The sequence below is a fragment of the Macaca fascicularis genome, chromosome 14, assembly GCF_037993035.2.
Source record: "Macaca fascicularis isolate 582-1 chromosome 14, T2T-MFA8v1.1".
Lineage (NCBI taxonomy): Eukaryota > Metazoa > Chordata > Mammalia > Primates > Cercopithecidae > Macaca > Macaca fascicularis.
The window spans coordinates 25522966-25549199 of record NC_088388.1 but is presented as its reverse complement, the minus strand read 5'-3'; the positions used below and the strand labels follow the sequence as shown (position 1 = coordinate 25549199).

At 39.9% G+C, this 26234-nt stretch overlaps 1 protein-coding gene across 39 annotated transcripts in view; it reads right to left on the bottom strand.

Moving 5' to 3' along the window:
* LRRC4C (leucine rich repeat containing 4C) overlaps positions 1-26234 on the bottom strand; it is a 1324460-nt gene that overhangs the window by 77345 nt on the left and 1220881 nt on the right. For 2 of the 39 annotated variants that reach the window (XM_074013917.1, XM_065528309.2), the window contains one exon: positions 22871-22980. The exons of the other annotated variants lie outside the window; for them this stretch is intronic. The gene's annotated coding sequence lies outside the window, so the exon portion shown is untranslated. The remainder of the gene's footprint in view (positions 1-22870; positions 22981-26234) is intronic. 39 annotated transcript variants of the gene reach the window in all.

Here is a 26234-nt window from a genome sequence, read left to right as displayed (position 1 = left end):
AAGATGCGATAAGAAAATAAGAACTAACCTGAGATTTTGACGAAAATGGGAGAATCTAGAGGCAAGTGAATTTAAGAACTCTGAACCAAGCCAGGCCTTCTTTCTGTTCCATCCAAATACTTTAGATATAGAACTATAATTTGCAATGTTGGCTGACCATTAGAAATCTTTTTGGGAGGTTACAAATAAAATTCTTAGGGTGCCAACGTTGGAGGTGTGGCGGACGGAATACTGCATGAATTTTTAAAAGCTCCTCCAGAATATTCTGAGGTTCTGCCAGACTTGGGAACCACTGGCTGAGGACAAATTATGTCCTCATGCCATCACCAATCAAATCTCCCATGCAGTTTCTCTGGCACACAGCTGCACTGCTGAATTCTAGATATGTTTTGATTGGACACAGATGCATTTAATTAGCAGTTTGTATCATCAATTAGAACATGAACTCGGAAAGTCACCTTCTTGCTTAGATATGCTTTGAACACGAATTTTAATATGTGACAATTCCTGAAGAATTGGGGGTGGGGGGATTTTAATGAAGTCATTAAAACACAAAATGATTTTACCTGAGGATGCAATCTAGAAAGTAAGGATTCCTTGAATAAGCAAATAGTTATACTCATGTGTCTAGCCTGAGTCAGAGAATCTGGGTGCTACAGAATAAGAAAAAAAGTGATGATACTGATAGAAAATTACATTTTTATATCATTTTTCTCAAAGCGTTTTCAAAAGAACCTCCCACCTCCCACCTTCAATTTCCCTGAGGGGAAGGCTTACAGCAAAGGGAGCTTGAGATATTTGCAGATTCAAGAGGTCTTTCATTTGGTCAAAATGTGTTGATTTAGTTTTTTTGATCTAGGCAGGGAAAAGACAGCACTATTACTACTACTATTGAATATATTACTTGAGTACTTACTTAGCATTATGCCAAGCACCTCGCACACAATACATCAATCAACCCAATATTTAATTTTACAAATGAGGAAACAGGAGCTCAGGAAAATGGCCCCATGTGATGGGAACCAAAATTTGAACCTAGGTTAATGTGACTCCAAGGCCAGTTGCTTGACCACCTCTCATAAACAGCACCACCAACACTGAGAATAAAAAAGACCCAGGTTTGAATGACTTCACCAAGGAATTACTTTGCTGTTTCATTTTCTCAAATTGCATTCTATTTTCAAAATACTGTAGCTGTTTCACCTCCAGTCCACGCTGTAAGCACACATTTATCCCACACTCTAAGCACACATTTATCCCACACTCTAAACATGCAAATAATATAATTTCTTTGTGCCTCACTGTTTTTGTTTTAAAGGAACTGTGTTAAATTTCTTGCATGATTATGGAAATTCCCATTCCTGTCACGTCCCAGCATTACTAATTGAATGCAGTGTTCTTCCCAGGTGAGTTGGATGCAGCCAAAAATCCTCACTGTAACTCATATAATTACATCTTATCAATCAGAGTTGGCATTAAGGATGAAACCTATTTGTCATTCAGAGTTTACATAGTCTCTAAAGTTTGTAATAATTCTTGGTCTAAAATTCCATTACTGGCCATACACAGAAGCTCTTGCCTGTCATCCCAGCACTTCAGGAGGCTGAGGCAGAAGGATCACCTGAGCCCAGGAGTTTAAGACCAGTCTGGGCAAAATAGTGAGACCTCATCTCTACTAAAAATGAAAAATTAGCCAGGCATAGTGGCATGCACCTGTATTCCCAGCTACTCAGGAGGCTGAGGCAAAAGAATCTCTTGAGCCCAAGAGGTCAAAGCTACAGTGAGCCATGATCACCCCACTGCACTCCACCCTGGGTGATAGAGTGAGACCTTGTCTCAAATAAATAAATAAATAAATAAATAAATAAATAAATAAATAAATGTCTATAATTGTTTTATATATATATATATATCTGTGAACTAGTTCATATTTGAATATGAGTTGTGATAACATTATATAGGCACTTGGTGTCTAATCTGAAAGATGTTGATCATATCAAAATATCATATCAATATTTGGCTATATCATATTTCAAGGGTAATAAAATAGTCATAAGATTTCCTTGATTCCTGGGCAAGATGGTGGAATAGGAACAGCTCTGGTCTGTAGCTCCCAGCAAGACCAATGCAGAAGGTGGGTGATTTCTGCATTTCCAACTGAAGTACCTGGTTCATGTCAATGGGACGGGTTAGGCAGTGGATGCAGCCCATGGAGGGTGAGCAGAAGCAGGATGGGGCGTTGCCTCACCTGGGAAGCACAAAGGGTTGGGGAACTCCCTCCCCTAATCAAGGGAAGCCATGAGGGACAGTGCTATTCGGCCCAGATACCATGCTTTTCTCACAGTCTTCACAATCTACAGACCAGGAGATTTCCTTGGGTGCCTACACCATCAGCACCCTGAGTTTCAAGCACAAAACTGGGTGACCACTTGAGCAGACACTGAGCTAGTTGCAGGAGTTTTTTTTCATACCCCAATGGCACCTGGAACCCCCCCATCAAGTGAGCTTGATGCGGGGAGGGGCATCCACTATTACTGAGGCTTGAGTAGGTTGTTCTCCCCTCACAGTGTAAACAAAGCCACTGGGAAGTTTGGACTGGGCGGAGCCCACCACAGTGCCACAATGCCGCTGTAGCCAGACTACCTCTCTAGATTTCTCCTCTCTGAGTAGGGCATCTCTGAAAGAAAGGCAGCAACCCCAGTCAGGGGCTTATAGATAAAACTCCCATCTCCCTGGGACAGAGCAAGAAGGGGCAGCTGTGGGTGCAGCTTCGGCAGACTTAAATGTTCCTCTATGCCGGCTCTGAAGAGAGCAGCAGATCTCCCAGCACAGTGCTCGAGCTCTGCTAAGGGTCAGGCTGCCTCCTAAGTGGGTCCCTGATCCCCGTGCCTTCTGATGGGGAGACACCTCCCAGCAGGGGTTGATGGACACCTCATACAGGAGAGGCTCTGGCTGGCATCTGGCAGCTGCCCCTCTGGGAGGAAGCTTGCAGAGGAAGGAGCAGGCAGCAATCTTTGCTGTTCTGCAGCCTCTGCTGGTGATACCAGGGCAAAAAGGGTCTGGAGTGGACCTCCAGCAAACTCCAGCAGACCTGCAGAAGAGGGGCCTGACTATTAGAAGGAAAACTAGCAAACAGAAAACAATAATATCAACATCAACAAAAAGGATGACCATGCAAAAACCCCATTTGAAGGTCACCAATATCAAAGACCAAAGGTAGATAAATCCACAAAGATGAGGAAAAACCAGTGCAAAAAGGCTGAAAATTCCAAAAACCAGAATGCCTCTTCTCCTCCAAAGGATCATGACTCCTCGCCAGCAAGGGAACAAAACTGGGCAGAGAATGAGTGTGACGAATTGACAGAAGTAGGCTTCAGAAGGTGGGTAATAACAAACTCATCCGAGCTAAAGGAGCATGTTCTAACCCAGTGCAGGGAAGCTAAGAACCTTGATAAAAGGTTACAGGAACTGCTAACAAGAATGACCAGTTTAGAGAATAACATAAATGACCTGATGGAGACGAAAACCACAGGACAAGAACTTTGGGAAGCAGAAACAAGTATCAATAGCTGAATTGATCAAGCGAAAGAAAGGATATCAGAGATTGAAGATCAACTTAATGAAATAAAGTGTGAAGAAAATTCAAGAGAAAAAAGAATGCAAAGGAAGAAACAAAGCCTCCAAAAAATATGGGACTATGTGAAAAGACCAAATCTACATTTGATTGGTGTACCTGAAAGTGACAGGGAGAATGGAACCAAGTTGGAAAACACACTTCAGGTATTATCCAGGAGAACTTCCCCTACCTAGAAAGACAGGCCAACATTCAAATTCAGGAAATACAGAGAATGCCACAAAGATACTCCTCAAGAAGAACAACCCCAAGACACATAATCGTCAGATTCACCAAGGTTGAAATGAAGGGAAAAATGTTAAGGGCAGCCAGAGAGAAAGGTCAGGTTACCCACAAAGGGAAGCCCATCAGACTAAAGGAGGATCTCTCTGCAGAAACCCTACAAGCCAGCAGAGAGTGAGGGCCAATATTCAACATTCTTAAAAGAATTTTCAACGCAGAATTTCATATCCAGCCAAACTAAATTTCATAAGCGAAGGAGAAATAAAATATTTTCCAGACAAGCAAATGCTGAGGGATTTTGTCACCACCAGGCCTGCCTTACAAGAGTTCCTGAAGAAATAATTCATGTCCTCTGTAGGGACATGGATGAAGCTGGAAACCATCATTCTCAGCAAACTAACACGGGAACAGAAAACCAAACACTGCATGTTCTCACTCATAAGTGGGAGCTGAACAATGAGAACACATGGACACAGGGAGGGGAACATCACACACCGAGGCCTGTCGGTGGTGGGGAGCAGGGGGAGGGATAGCATTAGGAGAAATACCTAATGTAGATGACGTGTTGACGGGTGCAGCAAACCACCATGACACATGTATACCTATGTAACAAACCTGCACACTCTGCACATGTATCCCAGAACCTAAAGTATAATAATAATGAAAAAAACTATAGATTATTAAAGAAGACTGCGGTTGGTCGTGGTGGCTCACGCCTGTAACCCCAGCGCTTTGGGAGGCCAAGTTGGGTGGATCACAAGGTCGGGAGATCGAGACCATCCTGGCTAACACAGTGAAACCCCGTCTGTACTAAAAAAAAAAAAAAAAAAAAAAACAATTAGCCGGGCGTGGTGGCGGGCACCTGTAGTCCCAGCTACTTGGGAGGCTGAGGCAGGAGAATGGCGTGAACCCAGGAGGCGGAGCTTGCAGTGAGTCGAGATTGCCTGGGCGACAGAGCAAGGCTCCATCTCAAAAAAACAAAAAAACAAAAAAAGAAGATTGCAACTCAGGAATCCTGTAGCCAGTGACCATGCTATTGACCATAAGGAGAAAATATTGTTGTACAGGAATCCAGTGAGGATTCCTTTACATCATACAGTCTAAGGTATATACACTAGAAAAGACTGGAGGAAAAAAATAGTGACTTCAAATGGGGCAAGAATGTGGGGAGGGGAGTTTTCAAATCTAATTGATATGAATAAGCAGCCTGCAATGTGTGGAATAAAAACCCAGTTAGAGTCTTGAAACTGAAAGCTATGAGTTTAAGGGAAATTTAAAATTAAAAGCAAAATAGGGATTGAGATTGGGGTGACAGAAAAGAAGAAATAAAAAGTGTTCTAAGGTTTCTTGTCAGGGGCAAGGATGTGGGTAGCAGAGGTGGAGTCAGGGTGTGCCCCGAAGGGCATGTAAAATTTTTGCTTTATTGAAATGAGGGGAAAAGGGAGAAATTGATCACCTTGGAAATGAAAAAAATCACCTCTTCATAGGTATTTTCTCAAAAATCATTTTATTTGGTTAAAATGTATGTAGAAATCCTTAAATTCTAATATGTAAAAGTTTGTATGGCAAAAAAAAATTGTATGGCAAATAAAAAGGTGATGTCAAAAAAAAAAAAAAGATTTCATTGACTTCCAGAGGGCAAAGAAGATTTTATTAGCAAGTCCAAATATATATATGTATATATATACATATATATACATATATATATATAATTTCTTAGAACTTGTCTGAGAGGCAAAGAGCAGGGCTAGACTGTAAAAATATGAAGTATTTATAAGGTGTGGCAATTTGTCAAAAATCACCACAAATGGAATACCCAATATAGTACTTCAGTAATAATCTATACAGTGTCCAAAGTAGAAGTGAATTCATTTTCTGGCTGCCAAAGATACTTTACCTGGACCATAGGAATCGTAAAGCTTAAAGAATCCTGAATCTTCTTAGAAAGACATTTGTTTGAGTGTCTTTTAACCTAAGAGGTTCAGAATACATTGCAAACTCTAGTGTTTCTAGTAGAAGCTTTTTACTTCTTGTGGGTAAGGATTGAACAGGCAAATGCACACAGGCTTTAATACAGAAGGCTTAAGAATGACTTAACGTGGACACTACAAAGGGGTAGAAAAGGATGAAACAAATAGAATGAAAACCTGGGACACATAGATACAAAACCCCAGGGAAGAGATATACTAATTCTATAGCATTTATGATCCCAATTGGAGAAGGCTATCCCAAGCCAGGTGAACAGCAAAGGAAAACCAGCCAGAACCATTCTGGGCTAGGGAAGGAAGTAAATGGGATGAACAAAAGCAAAACCTATTGCAACATGCAAGTCTTCCCATGACTTGATTCCCTTAAAGATAGTCTCTTGGTTGTTGCCATAACCTGTAACTTACCTTGGAATGTTTTCCCACCTTTCAATTCCCTCTTCTACATACAACACACATGGGCACGCACATACACATTCATATATACACATGCACAAGTATGCAAATGGCATGAAGAAAAGCATATATGATTTTCATTATGGAGTACATTTCTCATTTGGAAGGCAGAGTAGATCTAAGATTTTACAAAAGTACCTACTCAATTAATTGAGATAATGAATATAAGCTCTAAGCACAGTGTCTAGCATATAGTAGGTAAATGTTAGATTATTATCATATTAAAAGGTCTATTACTCTGTATATACAAATCTAATTATAATCCTTTTGATGATTCTTTGAAGCATAATTATAGCAAAATGGGCTCAAGTTGTAACATACTCAAGATCACTAGTGAAGGCAGTGTTGTAATTAAAATTCAAAGGCTTTCTGGCTATGGAGACCACATTATTTCTTACCGTGCAAAATTGCTTTCTAAGTGGATAATTCAATATCCCACTTCCGGGGTACTGAAAGGGTTAAAATCATGCCCATCTTGCACCAAATAGGTAAAACAGAAATAACATACAACAAAATAATCCACAACCTGATACTCTTATAATCTATTAGCTTCACTCAGAAATACAAGCTATAGGATTGATTGAGAAGTTTATTTCTGCTGGAAAAATTAACGTTGTGTATGCTGAAGCTTCTTGTACTAATAATTCTCTCAAGTGTAACACTTGAGCTTGAGCCTCCATAAATTGTGCTAACCTCAAGATTAGCCTCCTTCATTTACCTGCTTATCTGACCCACGGGAGTTGGTAATTAATTAGACTGGCACTCACCTATCATATCAATTCACAGATTCACACAAACAGATGCTTTATTTATCAACAGATAATCCATGCTGCACTCAGCTGCACATATTAATCTTATTAAAACAGTGATTGTATTATGTCCTTTTCTTGCTCAGAAATGACCAAAGCTTCCACATAGCTACTGAGTTGAGAGCCCTACAGCTCAGCTTACTCTTAGGGCTTTCCATAGGATAAATCTACCTTCTAATCCAAAGTCTCTCATCACTAATTTTGAGTCACACAAGCTCATGCTGTTCCACCATATCTTCTCTCTCTTTCCATTCGAATTCTAGAACTCTATCATTCCCCATGACATAGCTCACAGGATTTGGCTTATCTCTGATTTCTAACAAGAACTGATAATAGCAATCACTTTGTTTCATATAATCTATTGCATTAGACTATGCTAGGAGAGTATGTTTTATCTCAACAACATTTCAAGCTTCTGTGGAACAAAGACAATTTCTGATAAATGCCTTTAAGGATCTAGCACAGTGCTTCATATCTAGTCAGCCTTAGATCAATTCATCCATTCACTAAGTCAGTATTATTAAGCACCTATTATGTGCCAAATGCTACATTATTACTTCAGAATATAATAGAGAACAAGCTAGACATGATCACTGATCTTTAAAAACTTACATTTAATAAGAATGAGAAAATGATCAGCCTTTTCAATACAGCAGGATAAGTGGGAAGATGGGGAAAAGTTCTCATGCTAGCAGATATGGCAGCAGTGGAGATGGGGTGAGAGCCAGGAAGGGCTTTTAGAGTGGGTATCATTTACTCATTGACTATATAAATGAAGCAGGAAGAGAAAAAAGGAAAGAGAAAGGGACAGATAGGTGTTAAATGTTTGCAATGACATATTCCTGAACTTTGGTTTCATACAGACAAATACATACAGAGAGACACACACCCATGTACTACGACTGTGTACCCACTTACGTACTGCAAAATAGTGAAGTCTGATTCTAGCTCATAAATCTACAGCCATCTATTTTCAGCAGAGATCCAGCATAACAATTCCATTACACACCTGAGTTAGTAAGTCCAACGATTCAATTACTTCCCTCCTCAATTAACAATTGTTATGAGATATACAGATATCTGCTACAAATATTCCCTCTTATGATATCAATGCAAATATCCCCAGTCTACATGTCAAGATGCACTACAGCATGTAATCCATTTTTATATTTATTTATTTATTCATTTGAGAGAGTTCAAGAAAGTCCATTTTGAAGCTCATATAAAGTTCCATTTTAAATTCCAATTCTAGGTTAAGATTTATGCCAGCTTTTATTTAGCATAGGCACCCATCCGTGCCCATAGGCCTTTCTGGATCTGAGATATGGAATAATTCTGCATGTATTTACATTCCTCCAGTCTGCTTATTCAGCAAGCTTTCTAAATGGATGCTACTTTGTGCCTGGATACTAAATGGAGTCAATCTGGACTTAGAGGGGATTTCAGAATCAGGGCACAAGGTCAGACATGGACACTCCCAGAAACTGATACAAAAATGTAAACCATGCAGATTACCTTCTCCATAAGTCCCCCCAAGAAGGAAGTGAGAGAATGCACTTTGTGGGTATACTGGAAATAACTGTTCTGGGCAGCAGCAAGGCAAATACAAAGACTCCGAGGCAGGAGCATGTTTGACATGTTTAAAGAAGAGTAATGGGGAAGAGAGACAGAAGTTGAGGGCAAAGGGTTATTTTTATTTATTTATTTACTTATTTATTTATCTGAGATGCAATCTTGCTCTGTCATCCAGGCTGGAGTCCAGTGGGGCAATCTTGGCTCACAGCAACCCCTGCCTCCTGGGTTCAAGCAATTCTCCTGCCTCAGCCTCCCAAGTAGCTGGGCTTACAGGTGCCTGCCACCACACCTGGCAAATTTTTGTAGTTTTAGTAGAGACAGGGGTTCACAATGTTGGCCAGGCTGGCCTCGAACTCCTAACCTCAAGTGATCCACCTGTCTGAGCATCCCAGAGTGCTGGGATTACAGGAGTGAACCTGGCAAAGAGTTATTTTGTTGTGGTTTTTGGAGAAGGAGGAGTCCCAATTGCATAAGGCCTTGTGGGTCTTTATAACAATAAGGTTTTTTGTTTTTGTTTTTAATCCTGATTGCAATGAGCCAGTGAGTTTTGAGCTAAGACATGATTTCATAGATATTTATATTTAAAGGATTCCCCTTTTCATCTTTCATTTAGCTTGAGCAGGTGAATGGATTTCTCCAGAAAGACCAAGAAAGAGAACACCTTACATAATAGAAATAGAAGCGACTGGTTATCTTATACAGATATTAAGCTTCTAGAGTTTAATTATACAACATTCCTTTAAGATGGCTGAACTATATCTGATTATACATATTTTAATCTATTATTTATTTTGCTTCCTAAATAGTTTCCCTTCTGGGAAATTTCCTTGCAGAAAGTGCAGGCTACTACAGAATATGAGAATCAGCCTGTGAGATATTCTGCTAGATAACTCCAGGGATGTTCTCTTGTTTAACCCTCCCAAGAATCCTGCAAAGTAGGTGTTATGTTCTGCGAGATGAAAAAGCAAACTCGGAGAGGATAATTGGTTCAAGGTCACAGAGTCAGAAATGCTGCTGAAAACTCGGAACTCAGGACCACCTACCTCTGAGGGCCTTTGTCATTCTGTGGCTGTCCCAGCGATCCCTGCTTGTCAATTAAAACTCTTAATACAGCTGGGCGCTGTGGCTCATGACTGTAATCTCAGCACTTTGGGAGGCCGAGACTGGTGGATCACTTGAGGCCAGGAGTTCAAGACCTGCCTGGCCAACATGGAGAAACCCCATCTCTACTAAAAATACACACACACACACACACACACACACACACACACACACACACACACACACACAAATAGCCAGTCCTAGTGGTAGGTGCCTGTAATCCCAGCTACTTGGGAGGCAGAGGCAGGAGAATTGCTTGAACCTGGGAGGTGGAGGTTGCAGTGAGCTGAGATCGCTTCACTGCACTCCAGCCTGGGCGACACAGTGAGACTCCATCTCAAAACAAAACAAAACAAAACTCTTAATAAAGCTTTTATGGGTACTCAGAACACACTACTTCAAAACATGGTACCTTAGAAATTGAGAAAACACCAGAAGCAGAAAGGTGATTCTCTGACCTTCCCCGACCTTTCTGTGTGAAAGCTGTTCACAAAGGCCAGCTTTCATCATCCCTGAAAATGGGCCATAAGATCCTCATCTGACAGGTGTCCTGCCCCCTATCTGAAGGAAAAGAATGCTACACAGAGAGACCAAGAAAAATCTGAATAAACATGACTTTCTCAGTTCCCCTTAGTTTATTACCTTTAGTCATACATACATTGCTTGAACCCAGGAAGTGGGGGTTGCAGTGAGCTGAGGTCATGCCACTGCACCCCAGCCTGGGTAACAGAGCGAGACTCCATGTCAAAAAAAAAAAAAAAATCTAGTTTTTCAAGCAGTCTTTCAAAATTTTGAAAAGCCTGAGTCAACACCACAGAATCCTGGCAAGTCGGGTAAAGCTGAATTGCTAATCTGAACTCCTGAGGGTCACATCTTTTTCCTTGGTTCTTCCACCAAACCATTGCTACTCAAGAAAATATATACCCTCTCTGAAGTAGCCAGCTGAACAAATCTTCATGCAATAAGTTGAAGAGGAATGTAGTGTGTGTTTAGGAATTTATGTGATGGAATAGGAATTTTCCATCAAAAAAACAGGAATTTATGTGATGCATGCTCATGTCCACATGCATGCAGGGAGGACAGAGAAAAAGAGAGAGAGAAGGAGAGGTCTTGGTTCCAGTCATGCAAGTGTATCCATCCCGCAGGCACAAAAGGGAGAAGGCACACACCAGACTGAACTTGTCAGGTTCAACCTTCAACTTCACACTTGGCAGTGGGAGCTGCTTACTAGCAACAACCTCACCTTCTTTAGAGTTTCGTTTGCAAATGAGGTATTTCATCAATCTATGGATTCCCTGTTTTTTCTCTTAGTTACCACTCATTCTTTCCCTCACTGGCTTACTGGTTTTTTTGGGGCCATTTTTTTTTTTTTTTGAGAAAAGAAAAGGAAATGCATCATTGTTACTGAGTACAGCAATAAACTAAACAGATGTTTTCCTCTTCTTCTAGGAAATGAAGCCTTTCACTTTTATCTTCCCAAACTAACTGGAAGAAAGAGGTTTTCTTGCTTTCCCCCTCAGCAGTGGAAGTGAACGCCTTCTATTCAGTAACTTCACCCACGGGCTGGTGGCTTTCTTCTCAAAGGGTCAGTAAAGTCTGCAGACCCCATGGAAGCGCAGATGTTAAGAATGACCCATAGAACTTCTGTAAGGACTCAGATGTCCATTTTGAACAACACTTGCTTTAAGGCTTTATAAAGAGGCAGAGAGGCAAATCCATGCTACAGGGAGCAGTGATTTTAGAATAGGTGCTTGTCTCCACGGCTACATGGGGAAAAAATAGAAGTAAACTTAGGCTGGAATACCCGAGAGGAAATGTGGGGTAGAAAATGAAAGAAGAAGTTTCCAGGCAGCCAATGCAACCTCGCATAGCCCTCGCTACACACCAGTTTGAATCACCCCTGACATTTGGCTAAATCAGTTGTTTAGATGAAAGTGAGAAGGAAGCCAAATTAACATATAATTTTGGCTACAGACTCAAGGTGTTAGAATCACAAAGATCTTTGTTCAAATCTCATTTCCTACACTTATAAGCTATGTGAATTTGGGCAAGGTGTTCAACACCTCTGGCCATGATTTTCCCGTATGTATAACAGCAAGAGACAATCAGAGTGGCTGGGATCATTAAGGAAAACAACATTTTGGAAATAGCTTTTCAGTAAAGCATAGGGACAGCCTTCCTTGGAGGGTCCTGTGTGATTATCCAAAAAAAAAAAAAAAAAATGGGGATTCCACACTTGGTTGGCCAGAGGGAGGCTGTCCAAAGTAGGCAGGTGTGTGTGTGTGTGTGTGTATATATATATGTGTGTGTGTGTACACATATATATGTGTGTGTGTGTATACATATATGTGTGTGTGTGCGCGTGTGTGTGTATATGGCTGATTAACAACTGTGTTCCCACTCACACATCAGTCCCAACTTACCCTCTAACCTTGAGAAAATTAATCATAAAGAAATGGTGTCAGGTGAAGGGAAAGTCAAGCAGGGAGAGGAAAGCTGAGTTATAATTCTCCCTCTGTGCCCAACACATTATACCACCACAGGCAGGTCACGTAACCTTTCTGGGCCTCATTTCCCTTTGTGTAAAATGAATGAGTTGGCTAGACGAAGCTCAGAGGTCCCAAATTCTAAAACTCTTTATGGGCTTAATTTCCCGAATAGGGGAAGGGCCATTTCTAGCTCTGTAAGGATGACAGCAGTTGACAAATGTCTACAGTTCCTGTGTGATGGTCAGTTATCAATTCCAATTACGGGGTCAGCTGAGGCGCAACCTCAAACCAGCCTGTAGGGATCTATGCATGAAGGGAAGGGGCAAAGCTATCAACAGTAATAATCAAAGCTTGGCCATTTAATGGGGAAGCTGTTAGGCAAATTCACTGCTTTACTCCGGGAGCATTTTCCCTGACCTAATACCCCGCAGAGCAGGACAGAAGAGGGCTCAGCTGCCTCTCCTACGAGACAAATGGGTCTCGCATGATTTGCACTTGCAAGTCATTTCAAATATTAATTATAAAATCATCTATTTGCTTTTTTTTTTAAGTCCTTTCTTGCAAATCATTCTAAAAATAATGTCATTTAAACACTGATTCACTGGCTGTGCCCAAGTGAACTCCCCAGGGAAATCCTAGCCTCTGTATGTAATATTTGAGAATGCCCCTCTAAATTAGCAAGCCTTGCACAGACTCTATTAGGAAATCCAATCATCCCTTCGCTACCGGGTATTTTTGTTTGTGACTCCCTTAAAGAACTGGAGTTCACTCACCTTCAATTCCAATCAGCCTGAAATGATATGGATCTGCTGTGAGTTTAGTGGCAGCAACTCCATTAATATTAATATACAATAAAGAACCACAACGTTTAATAAAAACAAAAGCTCCAAACTATATCTGAAAGACTTTTAAGAGCAGAGTAAATAAATGCCCTAGTGATATTTTTCCTCTTCTCTTACCGTCAAAACTCATAAACAAGTATAAGATAGGCTTTGTTGGCTTTTATACCTTTCTTCCATTCAAACACAAAAAGGCGAGGGGATGTTTACTATGTTTAATTAGCTTCACAATGCCTGGGGTTCCTTAACCTGAGTGAGGTAGTTGGTTACTAAAAGTAGAAGCTCACAATTTATTAGCAGTACTAGCAAATGTTTCTACCTAATACTGATGAATACAACTGCAAAAACATGAACTTTTAAATCCCTGAATTCTACAAATAGAAAAAGAGAAATAATTTGAGGTCCTGGAGGGAAGCAATAATGAAGGAAAAATAATTAGTATGAAACAGAATCTCACTTGAAAATGGGACCTCTAGATTTTAGACCGATCCAAGCTCCCTCACTAAAAATGCAGGCATTTCATCTAAACCATGTGGAAGCGCTGACTGGATAAATATCTAAATGAATGGAATTCCTTGTGAGCTGCTCCCCATTTCTTGATCTTTTTAGCTAAAGTGCGGACACAGGAAATCTGAGATTTTTAAGAGATTTTATCTTATTTTATTGACTTTTTTTAGAGTCTTACTGTGTTGCCCACAGAGTCTCACTGTGTTGCCCAGGCTGGACTGCAGTGGTGCAATCACAGCTCACTGTGGCCTCAAACTCCCGGGCTCAAGAGACCATCACACCTCAACCTCCCAAGTAACTGGGATGACAGGTGTGTACCACCATGCCTGGATAATATTTTGTAGAGATGGGGGGTGGGGGGCAGTCTCACCATGTTACCCAGGCTGGTCTGGAATGCCTAACCTCAAGCAATTCTCCCACCTCAGCCTCCCAGAATTCTGGGATTAAAGATGTGAGTCCCCTGCCAGTCCAGGAAGATATTTTAATGGTGATCCTTTCAGACCACCCATTCTGCACTTGACTTTAGGTTACAACATCCCTCCTACGTGCTTGACCCGCAGGCAGCTTTATCCTTTCCTTCAGCTTGACTAAGCCTTAAGCAGGCTTCTTCCTGACTCTAGGTCCCTAATGTCCCTTTTCTTATAGCATTTGCTTTAGAAAACATGTAATTATAAATCCTTTCTCTGCCCCTTTGACATGGAAATCTTTTTAAAAGCCTCCTGTCAGTTGTGCAACCTCTCTCAAGAACCTAGGGTCCATCTCTTTGAAATGTAAACAACAAGGAGATAGCGCCACTATCACCCAGTTTTTCTGAGAGTTTTTCTGCCTTATTCTAAGTTGTAAAACTACCTTCAATCTTAAAGACAAAGAAAGTGTATTTTCCCTTTGGATAAAGACAATTGATAAATACAGACAGCTTATGACTTCCCCTTAACAACCTCCAGGCCTTTTTCCTGAGCTCACGCAACTCTTAGAAAAATCCTTCCCGTTCTTCAGTGGAGAGTTGAGTCCACATTTAGTTCTAGCTTCTGCTCCCTATTGCAATATCCTTGAATAAACTTCCTGACCTGCTTAGGTTTGGCCAGTGCAATTTTCGCTGCTGATACTTAAAGGTTTCTGGACATGAGCAGGGGTCCCAGCACCTAACTTCTTGGGTATTCATTCCTTCCTTCATCGACCTTGACCTTAGACAATTCTTCCCTACAAGGAACCATAATCTCTCTCACTAGGAATTCTACCCACTGATAGTTCTACCCTTGAGGTCCTTATAGAATATGCCTAATATTTTACTCATCCTTTAACTATCTGAAGAAAGCTTCTCTGCTCCAGGTTAAGCCTTCCCAGGGCCTTCACAGAAGGTGCTGAGCCTTAGGTTCACATTTGTTTTTGTCAAAGAATCTCCCTAAGGGAGTGCCTGAAGATACAGTAACTCCAGTTATAGAAGAGGCAACTAAAGGGGTTTTGTTTTACCTGAGAAAAATAAAATTTGCGGTGTGATAATTCAGGATATGACCCACAGATCAGGTATCCTCAGAATGAATTACAAATGCATTCAGCTTTCAGTAGTGTTTTCTTAACCCTATAAATTTATAGAAGCAATCTAGGTGAGGTTTGAGTAGCTCAGGGAAAGGATACAAGACTTGGTACTTTTATCTCATTAAAACCCTCAAGAAAAAACATTACATATTCAATTAGGGGGGTGAGAAGAATAATAGCTTAGTAATTTTTTTTTCTAGACTACAGTCATGACCTTGAAAACTCTATGATGTTCATAAAATTAGTTTTATTTTAAAAATTCTATTCTCCTGCAGACTTTGCTATATATACTCATTATATTCCCCTCCCTCCTTTCACTACTTGAAATTTCCTGTCTCTAAGGTCTAGACATTCTCCTATTTTGGATGTTTTCCCACATTCTCACCCCTATCAAAACATTTAGCATGATTTTTTAAATTAAGGAGTAACCAGTCAGTCAGCTAATCAAGTTATTTTATTATTTGACCAACTAGGTTCTTCATCAAAGAAAATATCATTCAGCTACAAGTATGTTAATAGTTGACCCTGAGAGGCCTGCTTGGTTCTCAATCAAAAGATGGAAATCACAAGCTCATTAAGTACCTTTGCTTTCTAAAAAGGTATTACTTGAGCAATCTCTGTTGCTCCTTTTTCACAGCCCCCTTATATTCAAAAGTAATATTTTTATTTTCACAACATATATTTATTTTATTTTTATCTTTCTTATGAAATATATTTTCAAAATAATTTCATAGCTATGTACTGACAGTACCTTGTATCCTAGGTTTGGAGCTCTTCAAGGGCAAAGTTATTTATCTTATTAGCCCGTAATAAGCACTATAGTGCCTGACACATCGTATATCTCAATAAATATAGTTAAAGGTATAAAAATTGAGAAAATTAATTGAGGTAATCTTCCCAACAATTTTATAGGACAGAGAATGGAATGGAAATTTATTGCCATTTTTCTTTTTTTTTCTTTTGAGATGAAGTCTCACTCTTGTCGCCCAGGCTGGAGTGCAGCAGGACAATCTCGGCTCACTGCAACCTCTGCCTCCCGGGTTCCAGTGATTCTCCTGCCTCACCCTGCTGAGTACCTGGAATTACAGGTGCCTGCCACCACGCCCAACTAATTTTTGCATTTTTTTTTTTTTTTCTTTTTAGTAGAGACGGGGTTTCACCATGATGGCCAGGCTGGTCTCAAACTCCTAACCCTAAATGATCCACCCGCCTCGGCCTCCCAAAGTTCTGCGATTACAGGAGTGAGCCACTGCACCTGGCCTATTGACATTTTTCAGGCAGGTTAAGTAATTGTTCAATGCAGGGTGTGGAAAAATAATCCCTCCTGAGTGGTGAATGTCCATCTCATTGGAATGACTTTGGGTTTGCAATTAGACCTAAAGTCCCAGAGTCCATGACTGTTAAAGATGTGTGTCAATTCTGGTTATTTGGTGGGACACACAGGGATTCTAAATCAGGTTACTGTTAGGATTTAGTATGTGAATGTACATCTATGTGGATGTGTTGCGGGGGGAAGGACCAAATTTGCATTTCACTAGCTCTCCTTTTGTTCTTAACAGATAGAATTCATGTACTCATTAGATTTGGCTCTGGTAAGAATGACTTCTGCACTATAGGCAATAGATAAGAGGCATAAACCTGGGGGAAGGGGACACTACGCACACTCACAAACAAACAAACAAACACACAAACACAACCCTAGGCAGATTATTTCCTTGTAAGAAACAGTGATGGCAGTCCTCCGCACATCAAACAATTCAATCTCTCAGACCCCAAATCTTTTCAGTTACAGAAAGAAGGCCAATGTTCACGAATTCATTACCCAAGCCTTGATCAATCTTAATATATTGTACAGAACTGTCAATGTAGCTGAAATGGCATTTTTTTTTCTCTCCTTTGATGTTCTTGCAAATGGATTCATTTGGAGGTAGAATAAGAAGTTTGGGTGACGGAATATAAACACAGTTAGAGCTGCTTTCCAAGCTGTGGGAAAGTGTGAATCGGGCACAATTGTGCATAAAGCCAGGCATTATGGTTTTGAAGGATAAGAGGCCTTAATCCTAGCACTTTGGGAAGCTGAGACAGGAGGATTGCTTGAGGCCCAGAGTTCAAAACCAGCCCAGGGAGGCAATATAGCAAGATTCCGTCTCTACAAATGATTTAAAAATTAGTCACGTGTGGTGATGCACACCTAGTTACTCTAGAGGCTGAGGCAGGAGGAGAACTTGAGCCCAGGAGCTCGAGGTTATAGTGAGCAATGATCATGCCACTGCCACTCTAGCCTGGGCAACAGAATGAGATACTGTCTCAAAAATAAAGAAATAGGAGAGTCAACGGATTGCAAGAGCTACTTTTCTGATGATTAAAACATCCTTGCTTTCCTAAAACAGACCTTATTTTTAAAGAACTGTAGGAGTTCATCAGCCAGCTATGCAGTCATCTGTTCATCCAAGCTCCTGGTCATCTTAGGTTAATTAATGATTTACTGAGTTTCACTATTTCACTTGATTCATACTCAATTGAAGAGTTAGAACTATAAAAAATTAGACTTAAGCTTTAAAGATAGCATTCCATCCAGTTCCATAGCACCCTTTACACATGGCAGTCAGAGGTACAGAGCCTCAATAGAGCACTCTGAGTGAAGGAATCAACTTCCAGGGATGCCCACACCACTGCTTCCTGGCTCTTCATTTCTGACAATGCTATGGGACACCAAGGAAACCTACTTACTTATGATACTACATCAGGCCACGTTCTGCCTTCAGAAGCTTTCTAGAACATATCTGATCTCTTTCCTGTATTGTGCTAAAAGAAATTTTCAGAAAAATGTACAGTCATGACCCTTATGTACATATAAAAATGAACATGAGTTCAATAATTTACTTTGCTCATACGAGATGAGGAAATCAAGCAGATGTTATACCAGTTCAAAGGAAAAGTCAAAACACTACAAAATTACATGGAGTAAGGGAATGTTGAGCAAATTGCAAATGAAGACAAAGTGATTTTTCCACTGGGAGGGAGGGAAGTCAATTGAAATTCTACTGGACAAGACAGAATTTGCATACCAGTTACCTACAATTTACAGAGGTGCAAAACAGATTAAAGGCAATAATAGGACTAGAACTGAATATCCTAGATTGGTGTGATATAAATCATGAATATGTTTCCACTGAAGTACTATTTTTTTTTAGTATTAAAGTAGAGTCCTAGTATCTTATATGTAATTCTAAATTGAAAACAAGAGGGAAAAAGAACCCTGACAACCGAAAGCTATTTTTCCAATGTCTGGTGCTTATACATCCCTCTTAGTATGAATACTCATTTATTTTGCTGCATAAATATTAATATATGTTATTACAAGTATTGCCCCAGATACCTCAAGTGGTGTTACACAATATATAACATACGCATGTATTAGCCTCTTAAAATCGGAAATCTTCTGAGATCTAAAACTCCTTTAGTTCCCTATTGACGTTTTCCTAAAGTCAGTTTATGGTTTAGCCAATTGTTTCCATTTCTTCCAAACTGCACATTCACCAACTTCAACTTGGTAGTTTAAAATTAGCCAAGGGGGGCCGGGCGCGGTGGCTCACGCCTGTAATCCCAGCACTTTGGGAGGCCGAGACGGGCGGATCACGAGGTCAGGAGATCGAGACCATCCTGGCTAGCGCGGTGAAACCCCATCTCTACTAAAAAATACAAAAAACTAGCCGGGCGAGGTGGCGGGCGCCTGTAGTCCCAGCTACTCGGGAGGCTGAGGCAGGAGAATGGCATAAACCTGGGAGGCGGAGCTTGCAGTGAGCTGAGATCCGGCCACTGCACTCCAGCCTGGGCGACAGAGCGAGACTCCGTCTCAAAAAAAAAAAATAAAATAAAAAAATAAAAAATAAAAAATAAAATTAGCCAAGGGGGATGGTATTTACACAAGAATGCACCACATCTGGGCTTTCTTTTATGCACGTGTATGGGGGTGCGTGTGTGTGTGTGTGTGCGCGCGTGCGTCTTCTTCCTAAGGGTCAGTTGTTACACATTTGTCAGCACACCACCTCCCCCTAAAGATTTCAAATAAAGGACTGTGTACCTGTATCCCAGCAATTTAAAAAGGACATGTGAAGATGAATAAGGCACATTCCCTGTCCTTAAGGGATTCACAGACTAGTAAAGAGCTTGTGGTCTAGTACATAAATTAACATATTTATAAACATAAAGCTGTTCCAGGGTTTATGCTTGCCGCAAGGTAGCTGTTTCACAACAGCCATATTTCTACTGTCCATCATAAAATGAATTAAATCTAAGTGGTTTCAATTCAATAAATATGCAGGAAAAAAAGGCCCCCTAGTAAATTATTTAAAAGACTTAACTAGTAAACAATGCAGAAGATTTAATTGGAATATGAAAACACACACATTTTACTTAGTAATAACTGGTGATAAAGGCTAAAAGCTTTCCTTCAAATAAAGAATTTTGGAGAGAAAATAATATATAATCAAAGTACACTTTGGGAATTTTCTATTTACTCCAAACATTAGCCTCTTTTTTGATGGACGTTTTTTCCATTTAACAAAATATATATATATATTTCTGAGATGGAGTCTCATTCTGTCACCCAGGCTGGAGTGCACTGGCACGATCTCAGCTCACTGCAACCCCCGCCTCCTGGGTTCAAACGATTCTCGTGCCTCAGCCTCCTGAGTAGCTGGGACTACAGGTGTAACAAAAATATTTTTAACACTACCTGTGTGTCAGGCACTTTGCTGGAAATGAGAGATTCAACAACAAAAATGCTTTGCATTCTGTTCCTCAGGAACTTTAATTCTAGTGAAAAAGAATAATGTAAGCGTAAACGATAACAATATACTACGATGCCTGATAAAAGAGAAGTATTGGGTTGAAAACCAGCAGATGCAATTAATTCTATGGGGAAAGAATGATTTCAAAGGAGATGCCTTGAAAAAAGACAAAGCTTTGCTGGAGAGAGAAGGAAGGAAGGGCATGCTAGTTAGAGGGAGTAGTACATCACACACTTGCACAGTATAGGATCCTTTAGGAAGAGATGTGAGACAGGTTGAAGAGTGGGATGAAGATTTCTATGTCTTCAAGAATGAAGACAAATGAACTTGTTAAGAGTTAAGATATAGTTTTCAAGATTTATTTGTATATAAAGATTCCATTATGCAGAAGAGAATATAAAAAAATAAAACCTGCTGGATATGCAGGTATAAAGTTTAGAGCTTATAAGCTTTCTGGGCTTATCTCAGATCTCTAGAGAGTAAAAACCTTGAGCTAAGAGAAGATTTCTTATTCATGTATTATCTTCTGGACCTGATGAAGGGTCTCCTACAGAGTAGGCAATTATTAAATAACCGGTAAGTGGAAAAACGGGAAAATGAACAGTAAAATATAGAGTGTCCAGCTTTCTATTTTGCTTTATCTGCTGCAGGATGCTGGCTGTCCTCTTCAAAGTTCTGGAAAATTATCCCCCTTCCTGGGCTATGTGGCTCTGATCCCTGCATCTGTTGAAATCATCTTCTACAACTCTCCCTTTCCATCCTTGGTCTCCAGCTTCTTTGTCCTCCTTGTTGTTCCTGAGCACAACAAGGACAAGCTTCTATAAGAACACTTCCTTGAGGGCATTTGTATTGCTTATCTCTCTCCCCCAGAATGTCTACCTTGACCATTTTGTAAAAAATACATCTTTTTCTTTTCTTTTCTTTTCTTTTGAGACAGAATCTCACTCTGTCACCCAGGCTGGAGTGCAGTGGCATCATCTCAGGTCACTGTAAACTCCATTTCCTGAGTTCAAGCGATTCTCCTGCCTCAGCCTCCTGTATAACTGTGATTACAGGCACCTGTCACCATGCCTGGCTAATTTTTTTTTTTTTTTTGTATTTTCAGTAGAGACGGGGTTTCACCATGTTGGCCAGGTTGGTTTCAAACTCCTGATCTCAAGTGATCTGCCTGCCTTGGCCTCTCAAAGTGCTAAGATTATAGGCCTGAGCCACCGCACCCAGCAAAAAAATACCATATCTTAACATGCAACATACTCAAGTACCTTGCAACACACTCAAGTCCCTTGCAATACTTTACTTACCAGAACCTGAAATTATATTATAGATTTTATTGTATCTTTCCCCATCAATATGTAAGCCCCATAGTAGATGATACCTTGTGTTGCTTACTCCTATCCCCTGTACCTAAACCAGTGCTTGGCACATAGAAAATACACAGTAAGTTTTTATTAAATAGATAATGAGAAAATAAGCTTCTCTATTAGATATATGTTTTTGTGGGAAGTTTTCTCAGTTCTTTTTGAAAGCAAGTAGCATGTATTTAAAAAAAAACTTGAATAAAACTAAAAATCATTATTTAATTGTAAACAGACTTCAAGAATATGAGAAATTGCCTCAAAAGAAGTAACTATATCTAAACATATAATATGGAAAATCATCAAAGTGCCAAAATTCAAAATAAAAAAGCTAATTTTAAATTTGCTAGTTATGCCCAAAGGTCATATTTCCCTTTTCTTTAGTAAAACTGTGGGTTTGGTTTGGGGCCTACACTGAGCCCCAAATAAAATACTTTGTTTCCCAGAATCTCTTGTACCCCGGTATAGTTATATGACTAAGTTCTGGCCAAATGAGATATAAGCCAAAATGTCACGTAAAAATTCCAAGAATGATGCTTTAAAGATGTAAATTCAGACTAGAGATAACATCATAATGTGATTTCTCCAGTTTTCCTTTCTGCTTCCCGAAATGTTGACATGATGGCTGGAGCTTTAGCGGTCACTGTGGATCGTGTTTTGACTTTGAGACTGAAAGCTTTGTGTTAGAATGTTGGGACAGAGATGAAAGATGCCCGGATCCCTGGTGATTTTGTGTAGCTATCATACCCTCTCTGCACTATTTTCAGACTTCTTCATGGGACAGAATAAACCCTATGTGCTGATGATGCTGTTATTCCTAGTTTTCTGTTTATATACACTAAAGTAAAGTTCATATGTCATGTGACTATCTTAAATTATCCTTAGAGTCATGTTTATTTGCCTGACAATATGTTTACCAGATTGGGAAGTAAATGTGGAAACCATGTTTATCAGACTCAGTAGTTATTTGATCCATCTAAAAAGTACTATTGTATCATTATTGTTCTTGTTGCAATTGTTGATATATTCACCACCTGTTCTAGGTGAGGACATCTGTTAATTTTCATGATTTTACTAAGTCCTGTATAAATATTAATTAAGCACAGTAGCTCTGAAAAACAAACTCAATGCTTGTTGGGAATTTAGGAGCAAAGCACCTGGGGTGATTACATGCCCAGATTAGAAACTACTTTTAGTAGTATGTAAAAACACACAACTTTTACAAGGGCCAAGGCAAGACAAACACAAGCAAATTAAAAAAAAAAAAAAAAAAAAAAAAACCAACTATAGGAATATTAACAAATTTCTGAAGCAACTAGGAATTATAAATGAAATGTTGTATCTCTTCCAATATGTACAAAGAGTTAGATTGGGCCTTTGTTCCCAGTGAAAAAAGAATAATATATCCAACATTTCTAATAGCATCCATTACGTGTGCCATTCTAATAAGCTCTTTACCTATATTAAATTATATAAACAACAGAGCAGACACATGAGGTTCATACTTCATTTTTCAGAAGAGAAAACAGAGGTGCAAGGATGCTAAATAACTTGTTCAAGGTCACGTACCTAGTCAATACTGACGTCCAGATTGGGATCCAAGCAGAGTAGTTCCAGACTCTGTGTGCTTAGCCGTCGTTCTTTGTTACCACTGGCAAACAGCTGGGAAGCAGCAGTAACTTGGGGAGCAATCACCGAGAAGTGCTAGTGAAATGGCTGAGTTGCAAATACCGCCAAATAAAGGAAACTAGAAAATGATTCCCAGGCTACCAAGAATGGGAATTAAACATCAAGGTATAGGCCAAATATCTCGGAACCATAATGCCAGCACCACCTGGAAGTGCTTTCTTGTCCTGCCCTTTCAACAAAAGGACCATGACTTAGGAGCAAAACTCAACTTAGAGTCACAATTCTTGACCCACGTCGCAAAATGCGGCTGGGCCAATATTTTGGAGTGTCTCAGGTAAGTTATTGTAGTACTATTAGAGCAACAAAGTTTGGAAATAATGTCCACAATCTTACCAGTAGAAGATATTCAGTTATGCCTATTAATATTTTTTCTCTCTCACTTGGATTTTGGTCTTCTTTGTGTAAGGGCAAAAGGAATGGCATTTGGCTAACATGATGGCACTGAGCATTGCCAGCACCTGTAGGGATAGGTTGTGTGACCATTATCAGTTGAATGTGTCATGCTGGACAAAATGTTGGGAACTACGGGAATCATTTAAAAAACAGCAGATTGGAGTCAAGAGGCCAAGATTCATGGTGCTGCTATTGAGTAGCTGAATGATCTTAATGGAATTCCTCCAAATGATTGTGGTCTCCCCTTCCTAGTAGACAAAACAAAGGAACATTATATGGCCACCCTGATTCCCAAGATCCGTCTTCTGTCATAAAATCAGAATGGTAGCTATGGTATCTACGATACATGTACATAGTAGATATAGATATATCTACATATGGTAGATAATCCGATAATCTCCCTACTCAGAGAGCTCAGACAGATTTCATCTCAAGTGACATAGGCATATTTAATCTCAAGTGACAGAATGAGGTTGGAGCATTAAATACATTAAGAATGAGTTTCCTTTCTTCCTACTGATTGCTGTATTGATTAAGCATCTATTTTCTATCATATATGTTACATAATTGGTAATCCTTACTACAATACGGGAGATAGTATGATCCCAAATTGAAAATGAGAAAAAAAAGGAGCTCAAAGAGAGTTTGAGTACTTGCTCAACCTCAAACAGCTAGAAAATGGCACTAAGATAATTCAATCCCATTGTTAGTAAACAAAAGTTAAATTCAGATCTGTCTTACTCCATGCTGTGGACTACATTGTGTCCCCTCTCCCCCTGTGGAGGCTGGAGCAACTCCATCTTTGATGCTTATCTGCCATGTTAGCTTCTGATTAACCCCAGTTCTGGGAAGGCCTTTGAAATTTCCAGTTTATCTACTGTTCCTTATATAAGAGCATGTACTTATGTAAATCTTGTCCTTATGGCAAATTCTTACACATTCCCTCTGAAGCACATGTGCCTTTGTATACAATTCCTGGGTTTGGGGGATTATATACCTGGGATCCATTCTTGCGAGACCGTCTTGTCTTGTCCCTACCTTAGACACATTCTGTTCCTAAGTCCCTATTAAATGTTTCTTTTTAAGAAACTGGATTTGTGAGCCCCTTCTTTGGCCTCTCAACTTCCTTTGACTTTGGGGTAGATTTGCATAGGCCTGCCTCCCTCAAAATACTTCCTAATTCATTTGTTGGAGCCCAAAGCCCAGAAGTGACTGTATTTAGAGATAAGAAGTAATCAAGATTAAATGAGGTCATCAGAGAAGGAAAAGGATTAGTGTCCTTATAAAATAAGATACCAGAGAGCTCACTCTCTCCCTACTGTGTAAGCGTGCAACCAGAAGATGGATGTGTGCAAGCCAGGAAGACAGCCCTCGCCAGAACCCCCTGTGCTGGCATCCTGATCTCAGACTTCCAGCCTCCAGAGTTCTAAAAAAATAAAGTTTTGTTGTTTAATCCACCAAGTCTGTGGTATTTTGTTATGGTAAACCAGGCAGACTAATTCACTCCAAAGGTTTCCCTTGTCTTTCCCCCCCGCCCCCACTAAGCCATGCCTAGTCATTGTGTCCAAAAATGTCTGAAAAATAAATAGAGGAATCATTAAAGAGCTAGTGAGCTCACATTTTACATTAGAGGTGTTGCTGGTACTCCTGGAGTTGTACTGTGCACAGCCTGCGCGAAGGGACCTGGAAGTCCTTACTCCTGACTGCATAATTGACATTAATCAATGACACAAACCTGCTACTGGGTGCAAAATGCTTCAATTGTTACCCTCCAGCAGTACTACAACAAAAGGTATTACTATTGTTCCTGCTCTTCTTTCTATTCTGTGTCCACCACCAGCGCCCCAACTTTGAGTACGATTTTTGAAAAAATACTTTCACAATCTATCTCTAATTAAAATTCTCCACATTACAATCACGACATAATATTATTTCCACTTTACAGATGAGAAAGATGAAGTTCAAGGAACTGCTGAGAGGTACTGAGTTAATCAGTAGCAAAGGCAAAGTGCAAAGGTTCCTAAACACTGTTTGGTGCTCTCTACTCTGTAACCTCCATGCTTGCCTGAATATCCATCTCTCTCTCCTGAGCATTTTCACATCCACAATTTTACCATTTTAAAGTATATTTTTCAGAAGTCCAATAAATTGTAGAATGGCAGAAATAATTTTCAGAGGGTGAAACAGCCTCTTAAATCATGCCCAGTAAAAACTAAATTCTACCCTTAGGGGTTCCACTGATTAGCTGCAATAACTGTTGTCCAGATAACCCTTGGTGTTGGACAACTTCAGGAAAATTCGCTAGATTGATTAGCCCAATTAACTCAGAAACTGACATACAAAAACAGGCAGGAAACCCCTGCTGGGTCCAAGAAAGAAATAAAAGACATGCCCCTGGTCTTGACTGCATAAATATGAGAGGGTCCATGGAAATTTCCACATAGAGTGCAAACACAAAGGCAGTCTGGGAGAGGACCAAGCTCAGGACTGGCTCAAGAAAGAAACAAAGAAGAGAATTAAGAACCGCTAAGAAGGCAAAAAGCCTAAGGAGAGAGTGAGCTCAAAGAACAGACACTCTTTGGCAAGCCCAAAGGCCAAAGAGCGGAGAGGGAAATTTGCAGAGCATTCAAGAATACTAAGAGGGAAAAGATCTGTGAGCTGAGAAACATGGCCTTCTTTGTTCAACGCTGGTAATGAGATTAATCTGTATTTTTTGTGAATCAGTAGCAAAGGCAAAGTGCAAAGTTAGATTCCTAACTTCACTACCAGAGCAAATGGAGCAAATAAGAAAAATAAGAAGGGAAATTCCCCTTGTTAAAAAAATAACTATTCAAATCTTAATTTTTTAGAT